The 10,974-nt window shown below is 44.6% G+C and overlaps 1 long non-coding RNA gene across 3 annotated transcripts; it reads left to right on the forward strand.

The window, feature by feature from the left end:
- The first annotated feature begins 2,256 nt into the window (after positions 1 to 2,256).
- Positions 2,257 to 10,350, forward strand: LOC116495921. 3 transcript variants are annotated; one of them, XR_004253972.1, is made up of 4 exons: positions 2,257 to 2,310; positions 3,677 to 3,817; positions 6,327 to 6,514; positions 10,111 to 10,350. It is a non-coding gene; the product is annotated as an uncharacterized LOC116495921 (long non-coding RNA). The 3 variants fall into 3 exon arrangements; XR_004253971.1 differs by lacking the exon at positions 10,111 to 10,350 and adding an exon at positions 9,653 to 10,022; XR_004253970.1 differs by lacking the exon at positions 10,111 to 10,350 and having other exon boundaries at positions 6,327 to 7,097.
- Positions 10,351 to 10,974: the final 624 nt, after the last annotated feature.

Here is a 10,974-nt window from a genome sequence, read left to right on the forward strand (position 1 = left end):
GCCATCCATTACCTCCACAGAATTGATCCTGGGGGGGTGAAGGAGCTGCTGAAGATTTCTTGGCAGCATTAGAGGGGTCAGTCCGAGGCAGCTCCCTTCTCCCCAGGAATGCAGAAGCGTCCCAGGAACTGTTTTAGGACAAAAATAACAACAAAAAACAACCAAAAAACAATTGATACTCCACAGTATTCTGAAGGGCAAAGCTCAGGAGGTATGTGGGAAGCTGTCAGCTCCGCCAGGTGGTCTCCATGGGCTTTGATTGATTTGAGGAGCCTGATGTAGGAAGAGGGACCTTAACCTGGGGCTGACCCTGGCCCGTTGTGCCACCGCTGGCATCTCCCAGCTGACTGCAAAGCTCCAGGGAAGAACTCATTTAAACACATTAGTGGGTGCTTTAACTTCTCTCCGAGGCTCATTAGCATTGCTGGAATGGAGCTCTGCTCCCACAATGTATCAGCAACATGGAATTAAGCAACTTAATTAGGCTGGGTTAAACACAAAGAGGGATGTAAGGGGGGGGGATGTCAGGCTGGGAAAGCTCACCCACTGCGCTCGGCTGCTGGGAATTTCCTCCATGGAGGATGTCTGCTCCTGATTCGGGTTTGGGTTACCCTCCCGTGATGCTGCAGAGAGTGAGACCCATGGGGCAAGAACGTACAGGCGCTCCTGTCACCCATTTCCCTCCCTGTTCTCGCTTCACCTTGTGCAAATAACTGCCCTTTACTTTGGAGGAGAAAAGCCCAGCGACTGGCTGTGCTGGTGGAACCATGAAAAAATCAAGAGAGAAGATTCAGAAGGGGACCAACGGAAAACTAATTTTTTCTTGGGGGATGATTCTATGGTCACTTGGGAAGCTGTCTGCAGGGCATCACCCCAAAATGTATCCACTCTCACCTAGCTACCACTGTCATTACTTTGTGAGTTGACAGCACGGAGATTTCAATACGGTGGGAGAAACACACGGTCCCTGTGCCAAACCAAAAAGTCTGAATTACTTGATTACTCGCTAATTATTTCCTGAAGAACAGCTTCAGACAGAAGGTTGAGGGCCCTGCATGCATCTCCCAGAGCCATCGGCTGGCACGGGCCGGTGAGGAGCTGGACCCTGGGCACCACCATCAGACCCTGCTCCGGGCTGGGGCCAAGCAGCGGGGCTGAGGTGCCCAGGAGAAGCAGGGGGCTGCTGAGGGAAGCGCCCGGCCCCATTTCTTGTTCAAATTTGGTGTTTGTGGAGGTTGAGGTGGGGATGGGCCGTGTGGGGAGCGTGGTGCTTGGTGTGGGATCGCCCTTGCTGGGTGCGGACTGGGTACCACAGGGACCCCCCTGCGCTGCGTCTGTGCAGAGCTGGAGGAAAACCCACCAAGGAGTAAAGAGACGCTCCCATCTTTTTTAGAAGTCCCCCTAAGGAAACGACATCATTTAGCCCCAGGGGTTAAACCCTCCAGCTCCGTGCCCTCACGCACAAACCCCCACAGCAGGGGCTGAGCCAGGCACCCTCCGGGGGAGCCCGCAGCTATCGCGAGAGCGGCTGACGACATGACACGACAGGGGCACGGGGCAGCGGCGGCAGCACCGCCCCCTGCCCGCGGCGGCCCCCGTGAGGAGCTGGGGGGGGCCGGGGGGAGCCGTGGAGCGCCCCGGGCATGGAGCCAGGCTGGGGGCGCTGGGTTTGGGGCTGGGGAGCCCCAGGAGAGCTCCCAGCGCCTGCCCGGGCCTGAGGGGCTGCAGGAGAGAGGGGAGGGAGCCTGCAGGGGGTAGAGACAGGCTGGGGATGGCGTTAAACTGGCAGAGGGCAGGCTCAGGCTGCCCCAGGAGCTGGGGGTGCCCCATCCCTGGGGGTGCCCGAGGCCAGGCTGGGGGGGGCTGGGGGCAGGGGATGGCCCTGGGTGGATTTTGAGGTCCCTTCCCACCCAAACCCGTGGGTTCTGTGGTTCCATATACACCAAGTGCCAGTGAAATGGGACCCATCGCCCTTTCTCCTGACGGGAGCACCCCTCGCACCATGCCTGATCTCCCCCATTTTCCATACAGCCGCTCGCAGCTCTCAGCTCTGCTTCCAGGCTGCTGCCTGAGAACAGCGGTGGGAAGGGGTTGGGGTATCGCGGCACAAACAGATCTCTGTGTGCGTAGCTGTTGGGGAACGGCCGTGCCAGGATGCGCAGAAACAACTAGTTATGAATTATTTACATTTCTTTAGTTGCTGCTCGTCGTTTGTTATTCCTCTGTTTAAACAGTTTGTCCTCTGTTCCAGGAGCAGAAGGAAAGCCAAAATGACTTCAGTGACAGCTCAGATATCCCACAGAATGACTAGTAAGTAGTCAAAGTAAACAACTTAGGAAGCAAATGCAGCCGGAAAAATTATTCATCCCATCCGCACAGCAGATTGGTCAGAAAAAAGGAATTTCTGTTCTACAGAAAAATTTTGAATTTAAAAAACAAAGAAGAGAAAAATTGTTTACCTTTCCGACAGGATGAAAGTGTTACAAAGAACGTTAGTGATATAATTGTGGTTCTTTCTTTCTAAAATGTGAGAACATCAACATCACGCAGGAAAGGAAAAAGAAGTCAGTTAAATAGGTGACGTGTTTTTTTTTTTTTTTTCCTTATCAAAATGAGAGAGAAGTGCTTTATTTTGACTTTTTCCCATCAAAAATTGTGTGGAAATCAGTGGTTTGCTGTGCAACATTTGGATGAAAATGAAATACATATTTTCTAATGAAGCATAACTACAGCAACAGCTCCAGTGCTTTGTTTCAAGTTACGGATCTGATCCTGGCACTAATTTCCCCAGAAAGTCTGTCCAGTTAAGTGGAGCTTCCCTGGACATGCACAGGGCTCCACCACCTCGGAGATAACTCACAGAGGCTTCCTGCACTGGGAAGGGCCTGTGCTCATCGCTAATTTATTCACCATGAATAATTCAACCACTTCTTGTCATTGCTTTGCCACACATGTTTCTGCCATAGCCTGCATTTGATTTTATCATGAAAACCTCGAAACTGGAGACAGAAAGAACGTAAGATGTTTTCCCACCCCCCCAGACAGAGATGCTCCTCACATTGTGCTGGTGGATGGAGCGGAGAAGGCAAACATGGGACGTAGAGAGCTACAGCATTATTAGTTTTGAATGTTTGTATTTTATTTACAGTGTTAGGCACAAAACATAATACCTGGTTTCTAAGCATAGGTGAGGTACAGAAAAAATTGCATTTTTAAGTAAATAAAATGCAGAGAAAAATCAGTTTTTCCTCTGTCTAGCTTAAATATGAGAATACTGTAGGATTTATTTTCCAGGTGAATTTTTGTTGTTTTAACTCTATAAATAAGCCTAGCTCCATCGATCTCAATGGCGCGATGCTGATTGACACCTACTGAGGATACATGCAGAAGTATTTTTCCTAATGAGCTCCTTCTGAGCCCACGATTGCCAATTGATGTGGCAATTACATATTAATGTGTGCGACTGTGCACAATCAAACTGGGCTAGAAGGGATGCAACCTTTTGTTTCTTTAAATTAATAAAATATTTATTGCAATCAACTCATATCTCCCAATTTGTTGCCAATTAACTAAAGTGTTTGGTGTGCAGCTCATTGAGGCTGCGGCAACAGAGCTGCACTCAGGGAACAAATTGGAGGCTTCTCATGCTGAATTTCTGTCTTTTCCTTCTTTCCAGGTAGGAGCAGAGCAGCAGGAGCTAGAATACGGTGAGGACTATCCCCTCCAGGGAAAACCATCTCCAGTCATCAATAGCAGACGGCCAACACACCCGTCATCAAGGCAAACTTCTGTTGGTGAAGACCAGAGATTTTGGTCTGTAAGTGGGATTTTTAAAAACTTTTTTCTTTTTTTTTTTTTTTTTTTTTTTCCAGGAATGTTGACTTAAAGGGGCAGAAGGTGGAGAGGGTTGCAATGCAGAGTGAGACCAAGTTTTGAAATGCGTTTGTGATGGAAATACAAATCTTGTTTTTCAGCTGGCCTGGTTTATGGAATAAATTACTCCAATTCTATGGAACCCCAGTATTATGGGACTTCAAGTCATGGTAGCACATGTTTATATGTATACAGCAGCTAAGAAAGGACAGAGAGAGTACTAGGGATGTTATCTTGGAGTGGTAAAGTACCTTCAGAGCTGCCATAGGCTGTACCATTATTGCCGGAAAGGTGACTTGGCTGCTTGGAAGGCAAGCACAGGCTTTCGTGGTGATGTGGCAGCTCTGGAAGTCAGTGAGAACAGGTTTGGCTTGAGTATGAGTATTTAGTGAACATCCACCCCTGTCCACTGCTCTCCTCCTTGTCCTTTCTGAGTGTGCCTTGCCCCTGGGACTCAGCAGGAGCAGCACGGCTGAAAACCCAAAAAAAAACCCAAAGCCCAAGTTCTTCCACTGCCCCAATTCTCACTTGTGTCCCATAGAAGTCTGTTATTTAAATTATGTTCACAGCATTAATGCTTTGATGGCTCCTTTTCACAGCATTTTCCTCTCACTTGTTTGTTTTTAATTTAAACTAATGAGATGTTTCTGCATTCCTTCCTCTGCGTCAGAGAGCTGGAGAGATTCAGTAGAACTCCTGCGAATTCTGGAAATGAGTTTGTAAAATCTTTACTTGGGACATTTCAGATGTGCACACGCCTGCTGGAGGAAGAGCCAGACCCCCCCTTTTTTTTTCTTTAAACAATTTTTGTCAAAGTCTGTGATGAGGGACTGTCTCTTCATAAAATCTGTCTGATAGGATCTTTGATCTCTGTTAGGAAGTGGAGCTAAACGAGGAGAGAATCAGCATCAGTAGCATATTTCATCCCAACTTCACAGCTCTGATGCAGGAATGGTGATTCATCCCCCAGCCAGGCCAGTTCTTTTACTGAGCCTGCCATTCATGTGAACTAGGTCTAGCACGCTACCGTTGCTCACATAATTATTAATAAACTGAATGTTAATAATAATTATTAATAAACTGCATCTAGAATAAAATCAAATCACGTCTTATTTTCCAAGAATGGCTAGGCAGAACAAAGCTAACTTTGTTCTAGCTAAATAACAAGAATAATAAAAAATAATAGATAATAAAAGCAGCCTAGCACCAGCAGGGTGAATGTTCAACGTGGACTCACACCAGCAGAGTGTGAAGAGCCAGGGGACATGTGAGGTGTCAGCACTGCCACTGCTTCTTGGCTTGACCCCTTCATGAGCTGCGGACTCGGGTCTGTTTGGAGCTGTTCAAGTGTTCCCTTGGAAGAAGAGCATGGGAAGAGGCATGAAGGCTAAGGGACTGGAGGAGGACAGAGATTCTTGTAAATCTCCCTTCCTTTGCTTACGGTAATCCCATTTCATCAGCCCCCTGTTTCCGATGTGATAGAGCCTTCCTCTTTTTATATGAAATTAGCACTTCATAACCTCTATACGGAAATGGGGCATCGTTTAAATACAGTCAGTGCAGAAGTTTTGACTGATTACTGGATCAGAGCCAAGGAAACTTAATGATCAGATATGGATAGCTATGCAGCACTAAGCGCCAGGGAAACCATCCCTCTGGAGCTGTAAACCGGGCAAATATGATAAAAGACAGCAACCACAGAATTCCTTGGTGCCAATTTTCAAAGGCACTTTTCAAGAGGAGAAAAGTGCTTGTAGTGATCTTTATTGCTTGCGTGATACGTCTCCCAGTAAATGCACTGAGAAACGTGGTACAAGTATCTAATGTTCAGCCAACTACCACTAGTGTGTGCTGTTGCAGGCCATTGCCATAGAAAGTAGAAGAAAGTTTTTTTTTTTTTTTTTTTCATCTAGGTGTAAAAATAAGTAAATCTGGCACAAGCTGTAGTAGAGGAGAAGGAGCTGATGGTTTCTTTAAGGACAGAAAGAGGTAGCATATAAAATAAACAGTCCCTTGTAAACACGGTACTGCAGCAGGTACCTGCTGCTTTGCTCCGTGAGGGTGCAACCCTTCGTATACTTCCCACTGCAACATTATTTCTGATGAATTATTGAGGTAGGAAAGATATTTTACCCTCCCAACCAGCTCAGGCGAATCATTAAGTGCATCAAACCCTCTACTATTTTATCGAACCTGAAAACATTTTGAAAAATGAGAGAGGCATGTCTGCTTTTAACACAGATTTTATCCTTTTTACATTTTTCCCAAAAGCCCTCTCTGGGCTTGGGGAATTTTCTTCATTGTTCATGGGGCCTTATGTGTTTTGTTTTGTGTTTTTTTTTTTTTTTTTTGTTCTTTTTAAGACAATGTTGAATTATTGAAAAACACTAAATTATTTATTTTCTAATCAATAATACATTGGATGCTCTGCTACTTATTTTTATTATTGACAGAAGCAAGTTGGCCGCCTGAGATGAGAATACACTAAGATGAGGAAGATGCTGCTGTAATCAAGGCAATACGGAACCAGATATGCAGTGACCACAAGCTGGGCTACGGACGTCCTTCCCCACTAGTGAATATTCAGTCTTTTTGGAAAGAAGTGGTTCCTCCTCTGCGGAGGAAAGTCTCACAACACAGGGTATGTATGTCCTTACATCAGGCTATACATCAGAGCTGAAACAGTCTCAGGGAGAGGCTATGATGGAATGAAACACAAACTCCTGCTGTGCATCATTCCAAGAGTGGTTTTGGGAGATGGAGGTGGAGTTGGAGATGTCCCTGCCAGCACACGACAGCCAGCCTTGCAGGTGGCACAGCTCAAGGGGCATCCATTTCACTGAACAAAACAGGTTTGTGCAGGGTGTCATGGAGAATATGACCTGTATGTCTATGCAGTACAATCAGGTTCATATTAAAGATGTTTTATACATAACTGAACAGAAAGCATTAAAAAAAAAAGAAAGATGTAAGGCAAATTAGTAAAATCCTCAGAAAAATGTAAAACACATAGAGACCAACTAATTGAAGAGTTACGCATCCTAGGATGATAAAGGGATTACCAGATGGCGTCACTTATTTGTCTTGAGTTATTTCTGAGAAATTATAGGAGGAGGAAATGTATAGGAAAGGAGGAAATGTAAATACTGTCCTACTCATCAGAAAAAGTATGACACAGCTACAGTCATTGAATTTCTAAATCTCAAATAAAAAAGGAGAAAATATTTCTTTGACGGTGGGTTTATGCAGAAAAAAATAATAATCTTGAAGACAAATTCAATATCTTATTAAAATAGAGTTACAGTTACTAGCTGAAGGGAATGTGGTGGGCACAGTCTATTTGAATTTTAGAAAAGCATCTGATGCAATCTCTCATAAAATTTTAATCTTGAAATAAATTAAAACTGCCTTTGATATAAGCACAGCAACATGGATCCATAACTGGCTAAAGAATCATAAAAATAAGAATGAAAAGTGGCATTTACATTGCACTGCAGGAAGTAGTGGTTCTTAATGCAACCCCGATAGGAATAATTGGCCTTATTTATTATCTCCCTAGCAATAGAGAATAGGAAGTGCACCGGCATGTTGCCAGACCAAACAGGAAGGCATATAATGGACACCAACATTGCGAGGAGGTAACAGAGGGTTTTTCTGCCCATGGTGAACCGTTACAGTAGGCATACAAAGTGCTTTAAATTCATGGCTTTGCTACACAGAGGTAGCTTGGGCAGGCAGAGACTGGCGCTGCAGGCAGCTCTGCTGTTTTAAACCAACATGAATGCAGAAAAATGAAATGCTGGATTTTGACCATCCACTTTTGGGGGAAAGCTAAACTCTTCTCCCCTTTTGCTGAGTTCAAACCAGACAGGACTGGGGTTGCCAGTGACTTGTCATATGAAGATGACATTTGGACCAAAGTGCACAAAGGTATTGGTGAGGTGTTTTATAATGCAGTACAGCAGATCTGGGATTTGGGACTTGTTTTAAAGTTCCTTGCTCTAGTTAATCCATGTGCACAACAGAGGGGATCCCTTTCAAGTTTGTCTGGAGGAAAAAAAAAAATGAAAAAAAAAAAAAGAGAAAAATCAGAAATTCTGGGGAGAGCAAAAATTGAGCTGGAGAGTCCAGATGCAACAGAAGTGAGAAGCAGCTCCACACAGTGGTAATTGACTCTGAAGACACTATTCATCTGAATTACTCGGTTTGCAAGGATTGCCATCCTTTCCATCTTCACAGAGGAATTCAATATATTCAAGAGTAAAGCTGTGCAAAGAACTGATTTTTCTCTCTGTTGCACAACCTGAATAAGGAAATGTAAAAGAAAATCATTTCACATCAACTTGAAGCAATTCATAAAATCCATTTAGTGAAATTAAAGCAAAAAATATTTCATGTGAAATGAAAGACTTTCATTATGCAGCTTTTAATTCTTTTAAAATAAAATCAATGTCCTGCTGTTATGTAGCTTGAAAGGCTTTGTTTAAAGACATCAAGAAAAAGTACCCTAGTTTAAATATTTTTTCCTAGCAATTTCTTTTTCCAAAACAATTTCTCAGATTAAAATATATTAGGAGAATCTTTTCTTCAATTTCAGTCTTTGTCTTTCTGATGGAATATGTTCCAAGGAAAGTCTTCCCCGACTCCAGCTGATTCTGGAGGCTCCCAGATGCTTCCTTCACTTTGTGCAGTGCAATGGCCACGGGTAGGCTCTACCTTCTTATTGCTATTTCTTAGGAAAAGCCCCAACAGCTCTAGTGTCAGGGAGGTGGCAGGGTCACTGGGGTGGCTGATGGTGGCCCTGGTGCTCTCCACTTTTAATCACAGAGAAGACCTGCACTAGAGAAGTTTTGGAGTCCAGCTATACCTGTGGAAATCAGCTTCAGATCATCTGGGATCTCCACAGATGTCCTGTTCCTTCCCACCCATCCTCTTAAGCCTTCCTTGCCAAGGCTCCCATCACAGCGTGGACTAAAGCTGAGCTCATTAGCACAAAGAGGAAGCAAGTTCATTAGCTCACGTTTAGCTTGATGGAAACCACAGCTCTGGGTGTGTGAGCACATAGCTTGTGTGACACCACAGCCACATGCCTGTGCTCCATCTTCCTGCCCTATAAAGCACCGATTGTCACATCTGGAGCTCCCCGCTCCGGCAGCCTTTACTGCATTCTTCATTTTGATGCCACGTTCCAGGCTTTAAATTGCTGAGTCCCCTATTGCTCATTAGCAGGCGCAGAGAAATGGCTTTTATAGACCCATGTATTAAACAAATAAAAGACGTCAAGGAAACTTAAAAACAAATCCAGCTGCTTGCAGATTTACTGCGTGAACATTAAACTCTCATTAAATGCACTTTCATAAAGGGGGGCTTTATTTTTCAACTCTGAATACCTGTGACAGCAGGAAGTAAGGTTATCAAAACACGCCAGCTGAATGAAAACATCGCCCGGCCTAGGGTTTATAAGTCTCAGTGATGGTGCAAAGAAACCAGAGATTTCTGCCTCTTGTCCTCCTTACAGCCAAGGCCGATGGTGCCCCAGGAAAGGGCTGTGGAGAAGGGATGGCTGATGCTGGCTCGGGCAGTCCTGGCAGAGCTGCGGGTGCACACACAGCACCCACATTGGCGCTGTGCAGAGACAGGGAGAGGAATCTGCTTGCTGTGGCATATTTACGCATCAGACACTGTATTGATATGGACATATGCGAGCAAATAGAATTGGTTTATTCTCTATTTGAATTTTTATCTGCAAGAATAACCCATTTATTTCTGAATAATCCAGGCTATTGAATACTGAAAGCCTTCCTTTGACTGCAAAAGTCACTGCTCCACAAAATGCTGGCAGAAGATGCTCGGTGAGCCCTGGGATGCATTGGGCTTGTTCCTACACGGCTCCTTTGACCCCTGACCAGTGCCAGGCAGACCTGCAGCCTGATTCGATGTGGCCTTGCTCGTTTTCTATTAATATTTTGCTAATGTACCTCCTTTATTCCATTTCTGGTTGCAGTAGTAAAAAGTGATTTGATACCAGAAGAAGGGATTTATATCTTTGGGACCCAATTTTCTGAATACTGCACAAAAATGTACATACAGTTCTTGGCAATGAGCTGGATTTTGTATGCAAATTGGGTTGCTGTGTGTGTAATTGCCCTTTCAACGCATAATTGCCCATGGGCAGTTTTTGCAGAAGATCCTATCAGCAGCATGTGCAGATAAGTCCTACATTTCTATTCACTTCAGGAAATGTGCCCAGGCAGGAATTTAAAACCAGACACCCAGGAGGGATGAGAACTTCTCAGCGATCTGGAAACAACGAACACGCGGGCTGTAACCAGCAGGCAGGATTTTGTGGACATGATGAGCCTGAGAAATGGAGAGGGTATTTCTGCTGCAGGTTCAGGACAGCCTGTAGCAGAGGCAGGCACCTGGAGGGGATGGCAGCAGCTTCCCAGATCTCACCTAGCGATTGCAGCGCTTGGAAAGCACGGCTCAAATTAACCCTTCCCTCTTCTGCCCCAGTGCTGAGCCACAGATGAGGAAACCCCCCAAAATTATTTTTGGGTATTCATTCCTTGTGTGAATGCTGAGATAAGAAGGGGCTGAAGCCCTTTCCTTCAAACCACAGTGGAGAAAACCTGCTGCAGGGCCTGCAAGAAATTTTCAGAAAACTTTTGTGAGTTTTTACTGAAACCACAAGCCTTTTTTTTTCTTTTACCCTTCCACAATTTTTCTGTCTATCTTTTTAAAGGCACTTTTACTGAAGATTTACTGATAGAAACCTTCTACTGAGTGCATTTGATCGCTCCATATTTCAGAAACAATGTAAGAATGGAAAAATCTCTCTCTTTAGGCTCCATTATCTCACACTCCTGTTGTCGGCACTGAGTTATAAAGAACCGGTGCTACGCTTAAAACGCTGAATGGCTTAACTGCTCAGAACATAAAATGAAAGCACTAAACTTATCAGTTTTGTGTAAAAAACATGCACTTTTCCTTTACAATAAACAAATAGATATATAACAGCAAGCGAAATAAAGCAGGCAAATGCCTCGTCTTCTCTCCTTGGTGTGCAGGGCTGTAGTTGCCTGCTGTAAGAAAATACAT

Source organism: Aythya fuligula, chromosome 16 (assembly GCF_009819795.1).
Source record: "Aythya fuligula isolate bAytFul2 chromosome 16, bAytFul2.pri, whole genome shotgun sequence".
In the NCBI taxonomy this organism is placed as follows: Eukaryota; Metazoa; Chordata; class Aves; order Anseriformes; family Anatidae; genus Aythya; species Aythya fuligula.